Source organism: Anguilla anguilla, chromosome 9 (assembly GCF_013347855.1).
Source record: "Anguilla anguilla isolate fAngAng1 chromosome 9, fAngAng1.pri, whole genome shotgun sequence".
Lineage (NCBI taxonomy): Eukaryota > Metazoa > Chordata > Actinopteri > Anguilliformes > Anguillidae > Anguilla > Anguilla anguilla.
Genome location: NC_049209.1, coordinates 11726573 through 11752140, shown reverse-complemented (window position 1 = coordinate 11752140; position 25568 = coordinate 11726573). Strand labels below are relative to the sequence as shown.

The 25568-nt window shown below is 39.5% G+C and overlaps 1 protein-coding gene and 1 long non-coding RNA gene across 2 annotated transcripts in view; one reads left to right on the top strand and one right to left on the bottom strand.

Moving 5' to 3' along the window:
* Positions 1-25568, bottom strand: part of LOC118236723 (X-linked interleukin-1 receptor accessory protein-like 2) — a 140041-nt gene that overhangs the window by 67993 nt on the left and 46480 nt on the right. The gene's annotated exons all lie outside the window — the stretch shown is intronic.
* LOC118236724 lies at positions 7937-8467 on the top strand. The gene is made up of 2 exons (XR_004767071.1): positions 7937-8014; positions 8340-8467. It is a non-coding gene; the product is annotated as an uncharacterized LOC118236724 (long non-coding RNA).

Below are 25568 nucleotides of genomic sequence, written 5' to 3'. Positions count from 1 at the left end.
AAATGAATAAAAAGGAATTTGGGAACATAAGCGCAATATGAAATGCTTTTATATATCCTGTGCACACATTGCAAAAATCCAGAAGGATAAAAATATATTTTTGGGATTCATGATTGCTGCCTTCTTTCTCATTAGGTACACATAGGTAATACATGTATCAAAATTTGGCCCAAATTGCAGTCGTGATGTCTCCTACTGATGTTCTTTATTTTCATTTCAGTGGTCTCAGTTCTTCAGGTATTACCAGTGTCTCCCCCAGAATACTGTTTCCTCTTTATTTCTATTGCAGGTTATTGGATAAATTACCAATTAGCAAGCCAGGAATAGCCAGGGCAAAGCAAGTCTTTTCTTTCTACCACAGCAACTGAGAACTTCCAGGAAAATTACAAGTAAACTAAGAGCAGTTGCAATCTGAAACTAGAATTCTGGTTGACATTTTGCACCAAGTGGCTTAAACAAATTGTATATATAAAAAAATGCATCTAAAGCAGAATTTCTGAGGTAGATGCTTTCTTACATAAATAAAAAAATGTAAGGTTCAAAAATACAATGTTGCGGCAAACAGCACTAAGCTTTACTTGGTAGTCAATACTTGACTGAAAAAGTTTTTTTTTTTTTTTAAGAATTCTGTTCATTTCCATGACTAAGGCAATGTTCTGTCTTAGCATGGCTATGAGAAGAAACAGTGGTTCACGGTCTAAATGTTAACCATCATCCCACTGCTTGGATGGCAGAAGGAAAGGCACTTGCATATAACAGGTCCACATTTAAAACAAACAAAACAAGTATTTTTGGTTATGATAGTTGATTCAAAAATACCTAATTAAAAATACTGCCAAAAAGCTATTTAAGGTGAGAAAGGCAGTGAGTAATTCACAAGTTCTGACATTCAGAGATGGTTTATTAGAGAATATATATCACAAGACAGTCTTCATTGTTGTGGGAGATTTCAACCCCTGCAACCTTAGGATAGCACTCCCCAAATACCTCCAACATTTATCCTGTAACACCAGGGATGAGCATGTTTTGAATCACTGTCATACTACCATTAAGAGGGCTTACAGATCTCTACCGGGACCCCCATTTTTGAAAGTCTTACCATGTATCAGTGCTTTTACAAACAGAGGCTCCAGATCATCAAGAGCACGAGTAGAACTATACAGAGCTAGACTGAGGAAATTCAGCTTGTTAAAATCTAAAATCTAACCTGTCATGAACAACATCCCAACAATGTAAAAACTTTGTAGTCACAACTTTCCAACTTTGTTAACATGTAATATTCTTTAAAATGTAAAAAAAAACATACTGAAACTGGCATGTACAGTAAGCAGTAAAAGTCTTCTGACCCATTCCAGTTTGCATATAGACTAAACAGATCTGTCTCAGATGTGATCTCTCTGACTAGTAACACTGCCTTTGAAAAAACACCTGGACAAGAGGAAAATATATGGGTACATACAGTATGTTGCTTGTAGACTACAGTTCTGCTTTTAACACAATTATTCCTTCATAACTGGTCATTAAACTGAGGTCACTGGGTATTGATAATACTGTTGGAAGCTCGATTTTAGTTTTTTTTTACCTGGTAGACCACAATCGGTTAGAATAGGTAATGTGCAGTCCTCCACACTCTTCCACTGGCTCATCACAGGGATGTCTCAAGTACACTACTGTATTGTCTATTCACCTACGACTGTCCTGGCATGCACAGTAGCAACTGCATTACTGAGTTTGCAGATGACACCACTGTTCTCAGTCTAATAACCAATAACAAAGAGTCAGCCTACAGAGCTGAGAAGCAGAATCCTGTGCTGTGGTGCGGGACTTGAATGTCATAAATTGTTTATTGCTCATTTCAGGAGAATTACCGTAACACACACTCCCATAACTGTAAACGGGACAGGTGTTTAGTTGAGTAAACAGCTGCAAATTCCTTGCAAGTCATGCAAATCTGGGGCTCTAACACCGGTATTCTTAGACATAAAGCAGAATCTCTGTTTTCTTTCTTTTTTTATGGAGGTCATGGACCTGGTCCGTAAAAGAACAGAATGACATATAAAAATGACTACACTAAGCACGTATTGCTGTACATTGTCATTCATCTGTTTCCCCTTTGACTCTCCCATGGATACTGAGGCCCTGAAGGAGCAGAGGTAAAGGTACAGATCCATCACACCATGGATTAGAGAAGGATGTTACTCAAGCTTACAGCAAAGTAATAGCAGGTGATGTCTGAGCCCAGAGCCCGGAGGCATCACACGCATGCACACATGTAGACCTAAAAACTGCATCTGTTTCCATACGGAAAACAGGAATTAAGGGACCTGACTGGTACATTTGTGACTGACTGGTATGTATAATTTAAATATATAATACACAATAAATAGTAAAAAAAACAACAAACATGTGCACCATCCCAAGTGTAATGCCAAATTGCTACTGCATTGACTGAATTTTCTGTGCATACTGTTTATACTAGTACTACAATCCTCACCTGAACACTGTTGATAATTTTTTTGTTTTTTAGATTTTAAAACATTTCAGTCAGGACAACTCATGTATTTCGATTAAATATACTAATGAATATGTAAAGTAATTCAATTTGGTTTGCTGCTGAATGCATCTGCTTTAGGAACATTTACTTGAGGTAGTGCATGCACCAGCGTGCACTAACCTATCAAACAGGGATCACTATAAATATCCCCTACTAAACAACAGGTGAAAGTTGGGGTGGTAGAGGGTAGCACAATTCTGTGAGCTGCAGCAAACGGAGCATGCAAAGAGCAGTGCAGGAAATGAGCAGCACCACCTGGATCAGACATTGGCCATGATAACATTATGTGGTAGTGTACAGCAGAGTGCCTGCTGTTTCCTGAAAGACCATATCGATCTCTGTCCAGCATGGAGACGAAACACAAGATGTGAGCCTGGACCAGACATTGGCCATACTAACATCATGTGATAGTGAACTGTGAGTACAACAGCGCACATGCTGTTAACTGAACATCAGGAAGTCCAAAAATTGATATCTCAAGTTAACCACTGCACCAGGTGACGCCAGGCTCAGAAAAGGACATAGTACTACATACGGCTACTTTTGCTTAAGTCAGTGCCCAGCAACTACCAGAAATATATTTAATTTATTAAATATAGTAGCAAAAGCAATTGGCAAATGTTAGCAGCACATGCACGCATATTTAGATGCTCATGAGCTTAATTAATGCCCTCGCTATTGCATCTAGTGTAGCGTTCAAAAGCAGCAGATAACTGTTGCCATGAGTGTGGCTGTGTGAAATTCAGGAGCTGCCACGGTAGCTGCACCGATCCTGAAGGAGTGGGCAATCGCAGCCCACTGCTTTGGCACAGAAGATGGCGTTTAGTGCAGAACCAGAGGCTGAACAAGCATTGCTGGCATCGGTCATGAACACAGGCTCATGAGAAACAGCATAGCAAAGAGGAAATTGAAGCCTGCAATAATGATTTCGAGAGAGAGAGAGCTGCATTTTACGAGACCGAAAGCACTTAACGCGGTACGAAATCACAAACCATGGGAATGTTAACCCGGAGAGGTGAAACAGAAAAGGCAGCAGAGAAATAGAAGGACCGTGCAGAGTCATGGGGCTTCAATGTTGATTTCACTATCCCTGACCTCATGCAATTAGCAGCAGGATGCAATAAGGGCACGTTTACACTGCCTGGCAAAAGTGACCCAATTCCACATGTGGCAAAGATTGGATATGTATCATGAGTATGAAAACAGGAAAAAAGCACACGGAATTATATATATTCAGATCTTTTAGGGCCACATTCATATGTGGAAATAAATCCGATGGGAATCCGATATCTGGCAATGCGACTCATCTAAACGTAGAGATCGGAATTTCCCGATCATTGGGATTCACACGTGATTAAAAATTTGATGTTCTCATACTTCATACTACTGCTAAAAAAGGTCTTGTGAAAAACACGTAATTTGCATATCATTATGTTCGTCTTCCATTGCAACGATAGACTATGGAAATTGGCAGCATTCTCTGTGCAATGCGCACAGCTCTTAAAGGGAGTGAAAAGAGGTCATTTATACTGTAATTTAAGAGATATGATTGTGTCAAATCAAAAATGTCATCTACATACCAAAATCCATTACCACAACATTTTTTTTTCTAAACATGATAATTAAGATTTGTTAATTTATGCCCAAGATAATCTTGCATTATAAAGAACCCTGTCTAAAACGTTTTTTGTTTTTTTTTCCATTATTTTGTTTGTAGGTGGTTTAATGATGTAAGTGTCCAGAGACGGTTGTGTGCTTCCATGTGTAGCTTCTAAAAATAAGCAATACAATATGTGTGGGGGCTGTGTGGAGCTTCAAATGCCACTGAGTATAAACCACACAAGTTTAGTTAGACAGGGATGGAATACAGAAGGAAAAATTGCATAAGCACACAGTTCACTCTGGAGGTATCTTCCATGCAAATAACTTTATTAGGAAGCACTGAATACAAATACAAAGACCGGAATACAAAGACCGTGTTAGTGCTGAATCCAAGCCAAAGTACTCAATTTGAGAATGTGCATGGGTGATAAGGGTGTCTGATAACTATTTTCATTAAATAAATGAAATAATAATTTTAAAAATGTTTTTTGTTTACTCAGTTTCCCATTGCCTAATATTACATTCTGTCTAAAGATCTAAAGTCATTCAGTGTGACAAATAAGCAATAAGAGAGGAAATCAGGAAGCGGGCATGGAAACTTTCTCATGGCACTATATCTGTGTAAGTGACATCTCAAAAACTTTAATTCAGTTTCATACATTCATTTTTGGTGAAACAAAATGATTCTGCAAGCCATTCAATTAACAGCATTTTAAATTAGTTATAATTAAATCTAATTCACTGTTGGATCACCCCGTGACTGTTTGATACTCTGCATTTGAAACAAGAACAACAAGTAGAGAGCATTTTGGGGCAATGTCATATACAGTGCTGGGACCAAATAAACCCAATTACCATAAGATGCGCCCAAATACAAATATATTGACAAATTACAGCATTTCACAAATTTTTGAAATATAATTGCTAATTAACAAGCACGATATTTGGCCAGGTTAAAAAACTGCAGTGGCAAGACCCTAAAGTTGAATATATAATCAGTTTAACATATCCTAATTTCACAGGCAATGATTAATCACAGATAATACTGGGGCACCTTTTTAAAAGTTCAGCTCACATTCAGCTCAACGATCATCACATACTGTAAACATGGCTGTAACTTTCAATGCATTCATAGCATGACAACTGGTGTAAACTACTTGGGGTGGTTATTGGAGTGCAGTGATCTATTGGGGAACAGATTGCAAAGACCCCTAAGTGAGGTCTACAGTAAGGGTTTTCATAAATAGAAAAAGCATTTAATTATTTAAAAAAGCCACATATTGGAACTTGAATATTATAAACTGAGTTCTACATAGAGACAGCAGGATACAGGGCCAGTAAATTTTAAACATTTATGACTACATATTTTGCGCATCACTAATTTATTATTGTGAATTATTAATCATTTACAAGATTTTTTTTTTTGATTTTTAATGTAAATATCTTTATTTTATCATAAAAATGAATATAAATATCTTCAGAAAAACTCAGATCAATGAATCTATATTCCCAGACCATGCTGGTTTATTTTTTATCAAAAGTTGTAGTTCTTCACTGGTTCCCACTGGTTAAGGAGTACACTGCTAGTGTCCAGAATTCAGTAGAGAAACTGGCTCTAATGCATCCTTTACAATTCCAACTACCCTAATACATATGCCAGTCAGGTCTGGACAACTACAGTTTTGGAACAACTTGGCTTGATGTAATAAATGGTGACTGTCTGTCTGGTAAAAGCACAACTGGAGTGAAGTGAATTTACCTCAGATTTCCAACAGAGATGAGATGATGATAATTCAAACTCTTCTGTAACAACAACAAAGCCAAGATACGAAAAAGCCCATCATGTTGAGAAACTACAGTAATGTCAGCCATTGCTTTGACAACAAATGGTAAGATTATTATTAACTACTTATCAGCTACAACTCCCCATTCAGGTGAAGCTCGCATCAAACAGCTATCAACTGTCAGTGAGTTAACAGCTCCATAATTATTTACCGCGTCAAACAAACATTAGTTTATGAAATGTATTCCATTCTGACAAAATGTTGGTAGTAAGAAAGACATGCAGGTGCAAAGTTAGAGCCCTTAAATAGAGCCCTCAAAAGGATGTAAAGCTATAGCCCAGCTCTTGACTGCTGTTCCAGTCTTTGCGATGTATGCTACAAAGAGATAAAACCACAGTTCAAACCGTTGCTTAGTATACAAGAGAATCATTTCAATATAAAAGCTGCATGTCCAAACTCAGAATGACGTTTGAGAATTATTAAAAAAGAAAAGGACGTTTGCAATTTCTCATGTGGTTTCTTGTACAAGATATTTTTATATTTAAAAGTGAACTCCAAGAAAAGAAAAACACCATCTCCGCTAATGGTTGATGTATTGTGCTTTCCTCCATGCAAATTATAAATGGGGACACTTTGATCCACATTGCCATCTTCAACAGTATATTCAAAAGTAGAAAATCAGTACCACTGATATATTCATTTTCATCATGTTTACTGCCCTAATTAATAACCTGTTTTTGGTTACACAGCAAAATGGTTTTTATTTTTTTAACAAAAAAAAAATTGATTTCACCCTTTGACAATGACGAATGACTCAGCGAAGCAAATCCTCCCTCTGCTCTACAAAATACCTTTTGAACACAATCTCCTGTTTTATACATTTCCCATACGGTAACACATATTGCAGGCAAATCCAAAATGCTTTAAGTTGCGTGTGTTCTCTCACTGGCTGTCCTGCTCTTCCCTGCTCTTAGATGCCCTTTTAAAGGGCTTCCGAAAGAAACGTAATTGTGCTCAGTTATAAGGCCGCAGAAATAATTCCCTGCCTGCCACATGTAAATGCATACATTTCAAGCATCTTATGAGGGCAAAACCATCTGAATATATAATAATGGATAGAAGTTTATAATCCACTGTGAGAGTTAACATTTACTCTGAAGAATAGAGGGCAGGCACAGTACTGAAATCAATTTAACTGAGATTAGTGGAGCATTAACATATCAATAATGAAACAGCAATACTTTCTGATAACACCCATTCTGAGAGGGACCAGTACATTAAGATAAAGGGCTAGAGCATAATTTTGTTATTATACTAAAGTTTGCTTTTAATATAGTTTCCCAGTTTTAGTCAGTGAGACAGTTCTCACTTAAATTGAGGGTACATTTGCCATCCAAACTGTAGGTGTGCCGTGAAGTGTCTGTATATGAAATGTGCTTGGATATATTACTCATTCTGTGAAACAAATACATGTAGGCCATGTAGGTCATAAACAAATTATTACTGAACTTATTGCACGTTACTCTACTTGCACTGACACGACCCACCACGACACATTGTGGATTGCACTTGGGTTGCACTGAAGTAGAGCTCAATGATTTCTCTTCCAGCTGTCACATCTATCATCTTGGCATTTCCACAAGGTGCTAAACTGAGATTTGACACCTGTGATAATCCAAGGCCTAATGCTCTACACCTATGTTGGTGAAATACAAAAGTGTCAAAGGGAGATATGTCACTCTTAAAGGATTTTCATCAGGTGTTTCAGCTTTTACAATTTGTGCAATAATTAGAGCCATTAATGGAAGTTCTTATGTAAGCAATAACATAATGCACATATTAAAATTCAAGATTGGGGTAGCGTACTGTGGCGCCCCGATCCCTTATCGGTGCTCCCCACGAGACCACCAGGACGGCCGAGCCCATCGACACCGGCGGCCGCTGGGAAAAGTGGTGAGTGGGCGGTACCTAGCAAACCCCTGTCTAGAGACGTTCAGGACCCTGGACAGCCCCCCGGCAGACCAACTGAGGCGACAACCGGCAGCACCATGGACAGGGCTGCAGCAGAGGGAAGGTAAGGGGAATTTTCCACTCTGCTGCACACCTGCAACTGCTTACTGGATTGGCTGCCGGCGCCCACCTGAAGCTGCTTGTACTAACGAGCAGGCAGGCTTATATAGACCAGCACAACCCAAGGAAAGGGAGTTGCTGGGTCTTTCGTCGCTGCTACGCTGGACGACTCTACCCCAGGAAGAGACTGGAAGCGGCCGTGGGCTAACTCGCTGGAAACGGAGGATCACCAGCCGGCAGCCGGAGCAAGGAACCGGAACCGGACCCGGATCGGGCTGACCACGCCCTATCCCCCCCTTAACCCACTTCTTTTTTTCGTTTCTCTCCAGAAGAGGGTGTGAAGACCTGGAGCGGAGCACTGATACCCCGACCGGGAAGACTTTTTAGTTGGTTTTGGCTCCCCCTACCCCTACCCCCACTCATTACAAGTATTAAAGACCTTTTTTGTTAAACACTACCTCTGCCTCACCGTGCTGGTTCTTCCGTCACTCAACCCCCCGTTGGCTGAGAGAGTTCACAGTACAAACAGTACAGTACAAATAATGGAAACACTTAAAAACATTTATCTCTGCCCTTTCTTTTTTGTTTCGCTTCTTGGGGCCATTTTCATCTGTAAAAATGTATTTGTATTTGTCTTGATCATGAGTGGTAGCGGCATTATGTGATGTGAGGCAGGGCTGGGGGTGGCCACTGCTCACGTGGTGGACAGACAAGACAAAAGAAAACAAAGTTTGGCTTACCGCCTTCCAAAACCACAACAAACTGGCATGCACCCATCTCTCCATGCCATCCCCAGCTCCCAAACACATCTCTTCTAGGCCTAGGAGCTAGGCCTCTTACAGAGCCCATAATTAGGTAATAGGCCACAGCTCATGTGATTACAACAAATCACAGCTGCCACCATGCCTGTCTGGAGGGCTGGTGCTGCCCCCTGGTGGACAGCACCCACATTTCCTTCCTGGCACCACAATGACCATCAGTAATTGGAAGTAATGCATGCAAGCCAAATATCCAAAATTAAGATACATTAAACTTCTCAATTATGTTGGTATGAATGAATACAAATAGGAAGGTGTAATGATTATTAGTTGTTCTACGGTCTTCTACAGTCCACAGAAGACTTCATGAACAGAACTGCAAAGGCTACACTGCAGGATGCAAACTACTAGTTAGCCGCAAAAACAGGACGGTCAAGTTAAGGTTTGCTAAGAAGTACCTAAAATACCCTGTGAGTTCTGAAAAAGGGTATATATTTAAAAGTTAATTCCAAAAAAAGGAAAGCACCATCTCCACTAATAGTCAAGCTTGAGCTAGTGCTACTAGCCATAGTCCATCTAAAGTTGGAGTTACCATTCTTCTCTTGTCTGCATTAGTCATGCAAGACCAACACAACTGTTTTTATTATTCACAGCTAAACTGTGTTTAAAAGCATGCCATAGTAAAGCACATGCCCTCAGCACCTGTGGACTTGTCTTGACGTTAAATGAGTGAGTCTACAGGAGCATCTTCTCAAGATTATTATCAGAAGCCTTTGATACCTAATTATAAATCACACAGTGTAAATATGCACATTTTATATATACACCCAGAGGCTCCATATGATGGGGGAGATGAGGGGTGGAGCTAGGATGATTTGAAAAGGCTCTTTGAATCATGACAGGAGTGGTGGGGCCCAATGTGAGATCTTTTCATGAGGCCCAAAATTCTTTGCGGTGTCCCTACATACAATGAGGTTACGAGGCACAAAAATGTTAGCAACAGAAACAGAAAACCAGTGACAGCCCCTCGGCACATGCAACGTTTCTGTTTAAGGCTCACAAATGACATCAAACCTTAATTCCTATGATAAACACGTTATTATAAGTATTTTGCATAAGTACATTCGGCTTAGTTGTACAATAAAATGGTTATGTAACTGCAATTATACTGTAGCACGCAAGCACTTTTGACAAAACAGTCAATTGAACAAGTCCAAAATACCACTGAAATTCAAAACTCACTTTTCTATCCTTTTGTAAGGTTCAACAACTCAATTGTTCTAGTGTACATAATTACTCCATATCTAAAATAAACAGCAATAATTTGGGTTTAGGCCTTTTTAAAAGGCTTACATTTATATATTCATTCATCAGCCAAACATACTGCTGTTTCTGTCACAAATTAGTTTACACTTCAGCATTGCTTTTCTCTTGAAATTCATCAAGGGGAAATTCACATAGGCATTTATAGACATGGTTTTTATGACATATAATACATTTAATGATACAATATTCAGAAAATAGCGTCAGGGAGGAAGGAAGTTCATACAACTTTCTTTCAAACTAAATATTGTTTCAGCCGAAGCGAAGACGGAGTAGATATCTGTTTTGGGGATTTGATTAGAATGACTGTACTTTTATTCAGCATACAGATTGACAATGGGCTCCAGTGGTCCCATATCTTACTCAAGCGTTTAATCACGTACAGCGATGTAGCTTGGCCATGAATATACATATCATTAAAATGTAAACCAGTCAAAAATATTTTTTTAAATGGCTGGTGAGTACATGTCCATTCACTCTACAGTGACATTCTGTATATGACCAATCCCTTGGTGTACAGGTATTGTAGTTATTGTTAGTGCAGTGACCTCTATTCAAGAACTCTGTAGATTTATAGTGGTACATGTCTAGTAGGGGTGCAACGGTACAACCTGATGATGATATGCTGCAATAGTGATACTCTGAACAATGATATGATTCTTCATTTTGATACAATTCTTAACTCTTAATTTATAATGATATGATTCACATTAATTGTTATCAATTGTATGTGACCACTAGATTTGGCAGATTCTCACCACCCCGCCAGCACTCAAGAGATCACCAAAATAACAGACAGTATAACTTTCAAAGTTAAAGACTGTGTTTAACTTCAGTGACTCAATTTTCCTGGATAAAATGTCAAGTAAATTAACGATTCATTTCAATAAAAATCGAATCATACATGTCACACGCAGTTGCCCCACAACATTCGATGCACTGATGCCTCAGTGTTTCTTAATACCCTTAATGCCTAGCATACAGTAGCAACAGTGACCTGCACACTGACACTATTATTTCTTAAGTACTGCAGTCAGTGATATAGCTGAGGAATTGCCCATTAAATGTTCATCACATAATAAAATGAACTAATAGGCAACAACATTTATTTCTGTAAAGCATTCATATGTAAATGTGTATGTCTTCAACCCGTAGAATGGCTTTGTTGCATTGTGTAAGCCAATCTATCGACCCAGCAAAAATTTCCCTCTAATTAGAAAATGAAACAAATCCATCAGAAATCTTGTTTCCCTGCATTATTAGTGCCTCCACCCACCCTCATCTATATATAGCTATGACAGCCTACATCCTGGACTTGATCCTGTTATTTAACATCCTTTGGAAAAAAGGATGTAAATTAAGATTTGGGCCTGGAATTTCTACTTGGAAGGGAAAGACATAACTGTCGACAATCTCCAAAGCCCAGAGGTCTCAGAGCCTCTAGAAGAGAGGTGTTAAACACTACAAAAGTGTTTCAATTTTCAATGACTACACTCCATGAGGTATGAGTAAACATTCTGATCTCCATTTAAACTGTATTGCAACCTATGTCGTCACATCAGCTAATTATGTATTCGTGCAACAAAACTGGTCGCTTATCTGCAGCTGGCTAATTTTTCATGCTTTCGTCTTGGAGGGGCCATCTTATTTATTTACTTACTAACCACGGCAACATCAAAGTGTCTCTCTGGCAGTTTGGCATGCAGAAAGTCTAAAAAAAAATGCAATTGGATATACCGATCCAAAGACCAGGTCAGGAGATCAACGTATATACTGACTTGGAACTGTATATGTCATGCTATTATCTGTTGCCCACTAAAGTGTGTGACCCTGGACGGTGACATTCGACATTCCGATCCTCAGAACCCAAACATCTGCCTTCCATCAACAACGGCTTTTGTTTGACAGTCACAGTTATTGCATCTTTTCCCTGTATTCCGATGGAAAAAAGTGCAATACATCCACATTTGTACATTGTTAACCACAATACCACAAATATGAAAGTGACTAATTCATTTTATCATGCTTGATAAATTTTGCTTTAAGGGATATGTTTCTGTACGCACAGTTTGGCCCCCTCACTTGTTAAGATGTGCAGATAAAGGTTATCAGATAAGAGCCTCCATACAGAAAATAGGCGGATGTAAAAATCACCATACACCTCACAAGAGTACAAAGCGCCCCACTGTAAACACATACAGTATAAGACCATAGAAACAAAGGTTACACAACTCTATATAAAAAAATGGAATTGGCTGAGGCATGGATTAAAGCAACATTTGTTCTTACTGTAACTTGGTTTTAGATTTAAATGCAATATTCATGGTTTTCAGCTTAAACACAGTTTGAAAAGCTAACTCGATTATTTGGCAATATATAAAATAAATTGTTTGTGCGTCAAATTTTATGACAAATATTGATTCCATTGTGGCCTACTTGATTGAATTATCGCGGCTTTTGTACCATCAGGAGCATTTACAAATGAGCTGTTTACATTACTAACAAACAAAACAACAAACAACACCACTGCAGTGCTAAAGTATAAAGCTGTATATATTTTGTATTTCCCCTCAATCCATCCATCCATTATCTATACCTGCTTATCCTGGGCAGGGTTGCGGGGGGTGCTGGAGCCTATCCCAGGATGCATTGGTCAAAGAGGCAGAAATACACCCTGGACAGGTCGGCAGTCTATCGCAGGGCTTTCCCCTCAATACATTAGTTAATTATTGCTTAGAGAAACAGCACATTATTTTGGAAGTATCTGCATATGAATGATCAATTGAATAAACTGGCTTAGAAGAGACTTTTGGAAGTGAAATAAACAACGACTGGTAGTATAAAAATGTGTGTGAAGATGGTGCATGAACTTGCTGAACTACAGTACATCCTATATTTAGAAATTGTTAGAGGCTGCGAGAGTACCTGATTTAAAAAAAAGATGCTATGCATGGAAAGCTGCTTAAAAGACTGCAGGAGGAGAGGGAATGGGGCACATTTCTGAGACTCACCAACAAACACACACACACACACACACACAATTTTGCAACACATATCTCACCAACTCCAAATTAATCTAACAAAAGCACATTCCTGGTGTGAAATCTGCTAATGCATTATTACTCACTAGGGCAGTTCAGTTTAGAGACCATAATGCATTTAATTAATTAAATTTACATATTATCACAGAAATAGTAGACAAAAGAGACACAGGAGTAGGTGAAATCATTTATTTATATCATTCCTCATCTCAGAAATGAATTTCGCATTGTAACAAAACCTTAAAACATGGCTTTAGAATAAAGAATACAATGTGAACTATTGCAATCTCGGTCTTTGAATCAAGGAAATTGTGCTTTACTTCTTTTTAAATTTGCACATTTACACAAGTCTAACAAGTACACATTTTTGTAAAGGACGTACATTGCACCATGGCTGAAAAATACATATGGCTGAAAAATATGCAACATGGATATTGATTCATAGAGGGGGATGGGATTTTAACAGAACAATAATTGATAATATGAGAAGTGGTGACAGTAAAATAATACTGTTAGATATTAAAACAGTAGCTTTTCAGGAGTGGGCAAACTTTTCAAAATAAGACAAGCTAAAAAAAAGGTAACTGGGGTAATAATGGTTATTACCAAAGGAACTGGAAAATATTGTGGGTTTGATTCCTAGCTTGGATGATGCAGTTATAGCCGTGAACAAGGTACTTAACCTGAGTTGCTTCAGTAGTCTATCCAGCTGTGTAAATGGATAGTTTGTAAAAGTGTCATTTAAATAAGTTGCTCTGGAGAAGAGAGCCTGCTAAACTAATTGCTGATTTCTGCCCATTTCTGAGAGTCAGGCAGGCACTGATTAAGATTTCAGAATATTCTACTGCACTCACACTCATTCTAATCATTCCACTTTGTTCAAATTTAAGAAAATTAAGATTAAATCTGAAACAGATGAGAGAATGCACAGCAACATAGTTCTGAAGACTAATTTCACACAGCCTTATTTCAAGTCACCAACCCTATAGACGTGTAATTAGTGGTATAATTAGATGTGCCAGGCTCTTTTCTTCTTTTTTCCACTGTACTTTCCAAAGACTGTATATTGTCAGGTGTTCTGAATGGTAGCTCATGGATTCTGTGTTATTTTATACTTCACCAGACAAGCAAATCAAGAGCAGCGCGGCTCTTGTGAGTGCTCATGTATTTTATAGAGCATGCTAAAGTGGCCAGAAAAAAAAAGAAGAAATTATTCACTTTTTATGAATTACCACATAATGATAGCATCCCTGTGGCATTGTGCTCAGCTCTTTTCAGACATTTCCTTATAGAATGAACAGCCAACTAATTTGCTTCCGGTTACTGCTTAGTAGTGACCGCATATGCCATTGTACAAAGGCTGAAAGTGCAGGGCAGGGTTTTCCACCTGAGAGAAAGAGGGTGGCACTTTTATTTTTAACATAATTAGTTAAAAGTCACAACCCAAACTAAGACTATATAGCGAAGGGGTTGCTGTGCCCAATCCAATGATCATTCCTTTAGGAAGCAAAATGGATTAGGTGTAGAGACATGACGTGCAATACAGTTAGAATTATGGACAGAATTTCACCAGTCCAGTGTCCATCATTGGATCAAGTAAAGGTGAGACTGACAGAAATGTATTGAATCCTTCCAGATTTAACATCCAAACACCTTGGGCTGTTGCAAATCCTACAGGCCAGGCTACAATTACTGTACCTGGGCTGGTGACAACTTGCTGAAAAATTCCCTGTCAATTATTCTCCTCATAAAGATATTTTGACAGTGCAGATTCCACTTGTGCATGATTATATACATACAGGACATTGGATAAGCCTACGTCTAGATTGCATTAACACCATAAAGCTTTCCAGTTGAGATATGAGATGTGTATCCTAAATTACTGAATAAGTGAACATATTAAGTGAAATAATTCTAAAATAATAATCTAAAAGAACTGAGAGAACAGAAATATTCTTTCTTCCAATGAGTAGCTATTACTCAATGACAATTTGACCTGAACTGTTCAGGGCTAAGAAAAATCTAAATAGTGACTACATCACCATACAGGCCAGTATTTATCAAATTGTTGCAAAGCTGCTTAATGCAGACTGATGTTGGTTTCAGTTAGTTAGAAAAACCTGTTAAAACTTCAGGGAAATTTTGGGTGTCGGTCAGGAACAGTAGTTTCCTATGTCAACACATCTATTTCCAGAAAGGTCTGCACACTCTCGGGCCATGTCTGTGATCAGGGATTTCTGGACTTGGACATTTCCGATGAATTCATGGAATCTGCCTGCATGAGGGCCGAGGGCCATGTCTGATCATTATGCCAAGTGTCTGGACAAGAACACTCCTGTACACAAAATGATGTCTGTTTCTGACACTGCCACACATGGCAGGACACATCCAGAAATAACCAGATACAGAGAGTTTCAGATTTGTGTGCTGTGGTGTCCGCCCTGCAAAGTCAGTGTAATGCCGACTCAGACATGTGAGTACAGAGTCGTACAAAATACTGGAGCAAAAAGCCCTTTTGCCTTATTTTGGCACAGTTTCTGGCTCTTGCTCTGACTAGATCAGACCAAAAGTTGGATCCATGGCTTACATTTAAAAACAAGATGTAGACAACGAGTTGGCATCATGGCTGCCATAAGAGACTGCTGTCCTTACCAGTATCTCTATAATGGTAACGATAACATGGACAGGGACCTGGTCTACAATGTGAAGTTTTGGACAAATGCAACAGTAATTGAGAGATACAAATGTATGCTCTCTCTAAGCTGTAATAGTCTTGGGCAATAATCAACCTTGCCCTGTGAAAAGCACTTCCATCAAGATGTGTTGTCAGAAGGGTGACAAATCAAAAGGGAAACCAACATAGTCTCTTTGGCCACCACAAGCCACCAGAACAGCTTCAGTGGGCCTTGGCATAGATTCTACAATTCTCTGGAACTCTACTGGAGGGATGGAACCCCCTATTTCCAGAAGGTATTCCCTCATCTATTGTTTTGATGATGGTGGTGTAGAGCGCTAACACCTCAGTTCAAAATCTCCCATAGTTGTTGAGATCTGGTGACTGTGAAGGCCATACCGTGATTCACACCATTTTCATACTCATCAAACCACAAAGTGACCCCTCATGCCCTGTAGATGGGGGCATTGTCATCCTGGAAGAGACCACTCCTATGATGACAGAAATGTTTCATCATAGGAAAAAGGTGATCACTAAGAATAACTTATTTGCAGTGACCCTTCCTTCTAAGGGGACAAGTGGACCCCAAACCATTCCAGGAAATGCCCCCCACAGCATAACAGAGCCACGTGACCTCCTCACTGTAGGGGTCAAGCTTTCAGGCCTATACTGTCCTCTTAGTGTACGCCACACATTGACTTGCCCACTTGACGAGAATATGGTGAAGGATGACTCATCTGACGATATTACTGTTTTCCACATCTCTGTAGACCAGTGCATATGGCTTTGGCACCACTGAACTCAAATGTGCATTTGTCTTTGTAATGAGGAGTTTATGCACTGCAACCCTACAATATCCCTCTGTGTAGCTGTCGACGGACTGTTCTGACACAGTCTGATCACATCCTGCACTGACCTTCTCAGTCACCTGAGGAAGAGTTTCTCCTGTTTTTCCTTACATATTGCACTAATGCACGAGAATCACATTCATTGAATTGACCGCTTTTTACAACAATTTCTGACCCTATTTATTGATGTCTTTCCCATAGATCTAAATGTAGATGTCACTTCAGTTACTGAAGCACTAGCCAGTTCAGCAGTCTTTGTGACTGAGGTTCCTGCCTCAATAATGAACCTCTTTCAAAGTCACTTAGATCTTTTCTCCTTTCCGTCTTGATCCAAAATTGAGGTCAATGGGGCCTGCTCAGTATTTTTATACATGCCACAGACAATGATAGGATGCTAATTGCTCAATTGTATCATGCATTACACCTGTGTGAGTTGCAGCATTATTTATTCTGGTATGCACACACACAGGGGAAGTGAGATCAGGAGATTGTCATTAAAACGTTTGAATCCAGGCAAATACACCTGTTCACACAAAAGCAAAAACCATTAAAGGTAAATAATATCTAAATAACTATCAACTTCACAATTGAGCAATTATATAATATAACTTGCTTGAACCACTTCCGTTCAGGTCCCGACCATGTCACAGAGCATGACAGGAAGTTAATTGCTTAATTGTATCATTCAGTACACCTGTAGGGAAGCATCTGCATTTGTTATGTTTCTCCACTCATTTATTCAGGTTTTTCATTTAATTTGTCACCCATATATATCGTAAGTCAATTCAATTCAATTCAATAAACTTTATTTATCCAAGAGGGGCAATTAATTGCTGGGCAAGTCACCATTCACCAATCACCAACTGATTATACTTCATTATCACTGCCGTATTGAGTAATCCCTGTATTACTCTACTTTTGTGCGCTGCACATAGAATTAAATGATTATGCATGATTCATGTTTGGTCCTTGGACCACAAATGAAGATACATGCTGAATTTTCTAATTGATTAAAAAAAGTTCCAAACAAAATAAAATATCAATTTTTAATATTGCTACAGTACATTTGTAACCCAGGATTTGTTTCTCTATTCTGTGACTTCATTAAGAAAATCTCCAGGTTCTGAAGGCTTTAACAGCTCTACTGATGAAAAATAGAGGTTACAAGTCATTTCCATAATTCGTAAATTCACCCACTTTTAAGGAACAACGGTTAATATACAGTCAGCAGTAGTAATACTGGAATATGTGGAACTCTGAATTTTGGTGACCAGACCAGAATTTTGGTGACCAGGTGCAGCATCATTCTGTTACTGTAATCACATTAAACTGCCGGTATGATTCAACACACATCCCTTAAAATTTTCCATAATTCGTGAATTGGATTAAATGGGTCACATTCAGCTGGTCAGTTCAATGAGTCTGTTAATGCAGGCAATTGAGTTTGAGAGTCAATGTCACTCTACCTCATTTTAGACTGAAAATATTAATAGACATACTTAGGGTGTCAGTACTCCTGTAATGGAGGACGACTGCATTATCTAACACTCACAATCATTTCAAAGGAACCTAATGCAAAATGTTGTAATTTTGTCAAATAAAATAATTTTGTTATATTTAAAAATCTGCACAGGGCCTGAGGTAGATGCCGTAATAGACTTTCTGTGCTGCAGTGTGCAGTATGAAGCCTAGAAATTTGTTGATGTTAACTTGTTGATATGCAGCATTGTTAACGTTATTAATTATCAAAATATTCTTCTTTCCTTGTGAAATGTTTCACATGAAAACAGTGTCAGTACATTCATAGTATAAAGGTATTACATCAAGACATTACATACAGAAAGATTGCATGGACACAGTATTCCAAATACACCGTAACATGCTTAGTTAAAACAGCTCTGATAAGAGTACATCTGGTTCCTTCTGGACTCATATTAAGTGAAAATATCACTTCAGAAATACAAGTTTCCAATACACCAAAATAAAAAAAAATTATTTGCACTGAAAACCAAAATTATTCACTAGTCCCAGAATGTTTCTTTCTCCCTCAAGGAAAAGCTGAGTGAAAGATGATTCCATCACCCCTGTAGATCACTGAGAGAACAAAGTGAGATGAACACCTACTGGTTGCCTATTTTTGCATTGTGATAAGGGGGTTCGGCTCCAGGAAGGATGGCGTGGAGGAGTGCGTGTTGGCACAAGTCCCCTGGCACGGGCTCACTGGAGCCTACATCGACAGAATGGGGATGATCAGCCCCAGATGGGCATTCCCATGGGCCACTGGCAGTTCCGTTCCCCACAGACCACTACCCAGTCCTTGGCATCGAGGACTGAAAAGCACCCAGAGAGCAATGGATGAACACGGTGCTGGGTTACATGATCCTCCGACGTCTTCAGACCCATCTGTGGGGGAACACTTCGATTTGCGACTTGGCAGCAGGCTGACAGCTTTGTGGAGCTTGATTAAGTATGTCTGGATTTACAGAACGAGTGCTCCAGCTTCAGCACTCAACAGTCCTGCTCTGGGGCCTCCCCCCCTTCCCTGTCCCTAGAAACGATGGTCTGATGTCTGTCAAGGAGGAATATCATCCAATCAGGTGCAACTGATCTGTCTGCGGTAGGGAAAAGGATGACTACTGGCTATAATCTATGTTATCATTGACTTCTTCAAGCAATTAATTGAGAGACCTGGTGATTTAAACCATTGGCAATAATTCATCAACACCAAAGATGAAACAAGTAAGAAATATTAGTAGAAAACAGACACTACCGTATTGTTATTTCATGAAAATTATTCGTTGTCGAATTTGAGGGTTTGACTGCTGTCCAGCTGAAGCCATTTATGTCAGTTTCATGCCCTTGATGTACCAAATAATAAAATGACAGGTTTCTTACACAAACAGGTCTGCAGCGAGGGCTAAAAGCTTTGTGCCTTTGGTTAAGAGATGAAATGGGCAGTGACTTGAAGGGAGCTGTTTAAAGTGCCTTCTCAGCACAGGCCCTGACAGTCGTCCCCCCCCCCTCCCTTCTACCCTCATCAATACAGCACCACCGACAGCTGTGACACAAATCTCTCAGTATGACACTGTAGCAGCCGGCAGGAGGGGCTCAGGGACTGGCTGCTATGCACTCCCCAGAGAGGTGAAACTTGCCCCAAAGGAACTCATTGGTCTTCTGTCTGGGGGAACACATGGTGATATAACCAACTGTAATGCTACTGCTATTCAGGGCCAGATTAAGACTGCGTGGGCCCCACGGCAACGACAACCGTTAGGCCCCCCGCCCATTTGATAGCGCAGAAAATCATAAGTGCCAGGCTATCTCTGAATTATTGCTGCTTTCAGACAACTGTGCACGACAGAGGAGAAGCAATAGTCCAATGCACATGAACGCAGAATCCAGGGTGCTTAACAAGACACGTTCTAAGGACTTGTGAGTGAGATTGCTCAGACTTAATTGTCCCATGGCGATCTCATTTTGTTCTTTATCAGTAACCGTTTAGAAAGCTCCCCAGAAGCATTAGTCACAGGCAACGTTAAATAGATTTGCAAGGCAATGTCAACATTCAGAAAAATGTATAACGGACCATTTCCTTATGAGCGATAAAATTTCCTTCCGCCTTCTAGTGGCTCACTTCTTTAAATATATGCCAACTTTGTTCAATTTTGCATGTGTTCACAACGTATGTTGTTTCATGCTGTTAGCAAGGCTATGTTTGCTATGATTTTGCTACAACAGTATAGCTGTAGTTTTTAAGAAAATTGAGTAGATGGCTAGCTAACTATCCATTATAAAACACATTCCATCCCAAGATCAAACAGAATTTTATGCGAGTGACAGCGACTTAGCACAACGCTGGCTTGTCTGGCTGGTTAATAGGTTGTACCTGCAGTTTGGGCTATTTTCCAGAATCATGAACTTTTGCACTGTAAACTCATATTTATTATGGGATGGCAGTGGTTGTTTTACAGACATTAGTCTGTGTCAGACCCTCATATGCTGACAGGAAAATGGCACCTTCAACAAAAATAGTCTTATTTTAATTTTTGGAGCGTGACCATGGTAAAAACAGGATGTTTCACTCCGAGGTATGCAGAAGAGCCACATGAGAATCAAATAAATGTCTATTTTTATTGTACAGAGCCAAAAGATCTGGCTCCTTGAAAAGACTCAAAATGCCCATTTGTGAGACATTCTGAGGTGAGTGGGTTGAGCGAGAAGGGACAAGGAGGAGCTTATGCTCGATCTAGTTTGATGAACTATGAGGGTCAGTCACTCACAGCCTAGTCAACAGCCCTGGCCCTCTCGCACCCAGACAACACCCCCCCCCCCCCCTTTCAGAGAGTGCAGGATCGATAAACATGACCGATAAACAGGTAGGATTTGCATTCTTGGATAATTGGGGAAAATAAAAAATTTCCCGGACCCGGACAGCAAAACTGCTCAAGTTTGTTCCTAACACAAAATACATATGATAAAACAATGTGGAGGGGTAAAACTGCAGCTCAAACGTAGTTTTTTATAACCCTGCAAGCAAACATGTTTGGTTGTGCCCAGCTACTGAAAATAAGTCTGAGACACAATGAGTCACAAGTACAAGCATATCTGTGACTGATTATGTATATACTTAATGGATGAAATGACACCAGTGCTGTTGTTTTGTATTTTCTTAATGTAAGGCTGTATATTTCCAGACCCGTTCGACGCACTATTATTCTAAACAAGGATGTGGTCATGTACCATCATCAAGTAATTTGTAAGCCAAATCATCTAAATAATGAAACAATTACTGTCACGATTTTCCAGCAGGTTTTCATTAATAGTCCCACAATGACTACCTCCTACCTGACCTGTATTTGTTCATTAGCCTATTAAAGATGTGACACATCTAACATTTATTAAGGAGGAGTACTACCTTTTTTTGTCCTACAATAAATTACATTTTCCCATTAGCTGACTAGGTCATTCTGAATATTGCACCATCTTCATTTCTATCAGCTCTGCATGTAATTCCAAAGAAATCAGATTTGATTTCATTGTTCTCTTTCATATTTGATCTCATTTTTTTTCTCATCATTACCCCATGTGTTCCCAAACACTTGAGCCAGTCGAGGCACACTCCCCACTGTGTTTTATACTGTGTGCCACTAACTGTGACTGTAGGTGTATTTCCAGTGACCTCTTCTTGATCTGTTTTACAAAACTGAACATAGGGCAAATTAACAATACAATGTACAACGTGCAATATAATGCACATTTCCCATAGCTTACACCAAGTGCAAGACTTTACTATGCACTTATTTATACTATGAACTTGTAATCATTGACCCCCATCCAAACCCACTTTAGCTCATGTTTGTCTTGACTTGCACAGAAAACAGCAGATTAACCAAGTCATACTCCTTGTATGTATGAAAATGTAATTGGCCAATAACGTCAGATTCTGACAGAAATTCCAAAAACATATTTCTTGTGTTTATTTGCACTTATCACTTCAGTAAATCTGGCCTATAGCAATTTTATATTCACAGGGTTTCCAAAAGTGTAATTTGAGAAATGTGTGGCATCTGTGAAGAGCTCCATGGGCTTTCCACACATGAACACCTTCATTTGAACAGCATGCGTAGTCACAACATTAATAAGCGAGCTTATTTGTGTTCTCAACCTGAAAATTGCCAACTGTGTTTCTCGATGAGAAGGCTATGCAAATGGTCCTAGAGTTTTGACTATATCAACAGTTTGTCAATTGTTTGAACATGGGAGTTCAAGCAACCATATCTGAAGACAATGGATACAGGCTGAACTCTAGGCTTCCTGCAACAAATCCATGAGGCAAATAGGCTGCCACACAGACACATACCACATAAGCACAAGTCATTTGTTTTCAGATGGCTTTGGCATTTAAGCAGAAGCTGCGCTGTCTCCATGTAAAACCACAAATGGTGCCTGCAACGTTCTGCAATACCATCTGTGTTTCTTCAGTCAAACACAATATCACAAATTATCCCTTGTTAATTTCATCTATTTATATCATGCTTGAATGGGTAAAATACTTAATAAAAATATTCTCCTTCTAGTGTTTTATCCAGGATTAATTTAGAGTGGGACTCTAAATTGGCTACTTATAATTTTTTTACAGGGTCACTGTCAAATGTGGGCAGCACAATGGTGCACTGGTTAATACTGTCACCGCACAGCTAGAAGGTTGTGGGTTCAAATCTCGGCTTGGGGCCTTTCTGTGTGTAGTTTGCATGCCCTCCCCGTGTTCGTGTCAGTTTCCTCCGGGTACTCCGGTTTCCCCCAAAGACATGCAGGTACGCTAATTGGAGACCCATAGGTATGAATGAGTGAATGAATGGTGTGAGTGCCTTGCGATAGATTGGTGGCCAGTCCAGGGTGCATTCCTGCCTCTCATGTGATGTGGACTGTCTAAGGCTGCACATGTTTAGGCTGATGTTGTCAGTTTAGCAACTGACAACATTAGCCGAACCTGGAGTAGTACCCCTGCACCTTACCCTTTCCTATCCAGGCTCCCAGCCTGGAGGTGATACCACTACAGCCTGGAGTTAATACTGCTGGTTCCCCCGAGCCCGTCACTACTAAACCACACTATGGCAATTCCTGGAGTCTGACCACAGTTCTTTGAAACTGACAAAATACCCAGAACATTGACTAAGATGCTGTCTCCCAGCAGCACTAAGTAACTAGAAAGAGTGAAAACACATACAAGTTGACGCCAAGTTGATGTGGTGATCAACACCCCAGGAACAGACTCAGGAACACCAAAGGATGAGACGGCGATAGCAGGTGCAATAAGTGACAATATACTGTATTAACCAACGTGCACACAGGGAGAGCACATCTTGGGCAGTCCAAGTGAACTCTGAAGATATAATATAGATATGCTAAATGTCTAAATTTAAATGCAATGTTGATATGTTAAATGCTTAAATGTAAATGTAATGTGGATACTGTATGTTAAATTCCTAAAATGTCAACCATGGAGGTTTATCCAGTTAGGGAGCACTTTGTTAATACAATAACATTAGAATGGACTTGTTAAGTGTCTAAGTGTTGGGATCTGAAATGTATAAAGAAATGCATACTAAAAAAAATATTGTTAGTATATGTGACTGCTGCAATGCTGCAGTTTCTGTACCATATCTTTCGGTATGTTGTTCATTAAAACACCTTAACAGAAAATAAGAATCACCATGTTGCCTTAGAGATCTCTCTATTTAACATAGATTCACACTCCTACACAGGAGACATTAAGAGTGATTAATGAGGTCAAGTGAGTGTGCTGATTGAGATAACAATGAGATAACAGATGACACTCTGAGAATCAATGAGCTTTTAGCTGAATAAGTCTGGGCCTTTCCAGATGTGACCTATGCTGGACTTTTCCAAACTGGCCTAGGGGGAATGGCTGTGTTCACTCACCAATCATGGGAGAGAAAGCTGGACATTTCAAAAGTCAGCACTGCAAAGCTACATAGGATTGTTCACAACAATAAATACCTCATCCAACAGGAAGCTGGAGTCACATTAAGAGTCACAGTGGCCTGCTATGCTTTAGAGCTTCTTGCACACCAAATTGATATTTTCCTACAATCCAATACAAATGCTAGTATCAAGTGTGGCAGCCTCATTTATGTATTTCTGCTCTCTTCTAAAAGGATCTTCACAATTCAGCAAGCCTGACTGGTGGTGTTCAGTCAAGCAAAGTCAAGGTGTCGTGCCTTGGAAACAAATTTTTGCGTGTCATGTTTTTGGTGATGTGGAAGGACCTCACCAAGCTTTGTTATTTAAATGCATCACTTTTAAAGTCGTCATACCTGCCATTGAGAGCACAATAATGCACTTTCTTAAAGTTTAAATATGTACATTCTTTATCTAGTCTGCAGGTGACCACAAACTGTCCTGCTAGAGTTCTAACGAGAACAAATAAGATGAAACATAGGATACAAATCCTAGCCGGTAGAGCAGTTTTTCATTGTAATATTACAATAACTGAGTATTATTGGAAATACCAAGTCCAGTTCAGAAACGATAACAGTGCACATCCCTTTGTCTTCACACATTGTGAGAGGAAGCCACAGTTAAAGTGGTTCCCATCACTACTGTACTTCAAAGTGGAAATGTGTGACGTTGAAAAAAAGGACTGAGGAGTGTGAGTGGTGTGAGGGGGAACGTGTTGGTGGAAGTGTTGTATAATGGTTAGGGAATTGAACTTGTAACTCAAAGGTTGTAGGTTCCCAGGTGGGGAAATGCTATTGTGCGCTTGAGCAAGGTGCTTAACCTGAATTGCTTCAGTAAATATCCAGCTGTAAATGGACTGGATGTAAAGAGTGTAACCTGCGTTAGTTGCTCTGGATAAGAGCGTCTGGTAAATGCCAGAATTTAAAGTGTAATGACGGCGATTACACCAGTTGATGACCTCTAAGCTAAAGAGCTTATTTGTTCTTCCATGTAAATCCCATGAAAATCACACTGTATATGGCAATGAATTAAGAGTACAATAAGCTTTGCCCAAAGCAATGTCTGCAGTTTAAACATTTCAAAGGTGCTTTTGCCAAATACACAGAGGGCGGGATACATGTGAATCCCCTCCTTTCACTTGAGTGTGTGCCAATCATCGAGCAGTGAAGACTACTCTCTCAGCAGCTAGAAAGATCTGTTGACTCTATTGCCAACTCGTAACATGAATCACATGTTTTACTGTTGTTTTCTTTGTCAAACATAAGGGGCCAGATAATATTGGGGGGTATATATACACTAGGTCTTGTTAGATCAAAAAGCTTTCTAATCTATCATACTGTGCAGAATTCACTACAGGTGAGAAATATGGAGCCCTATCCGGGGTCCAATTACAGTTCACACAGGAGAAGCTTGCCAAACAGACTTATTCACA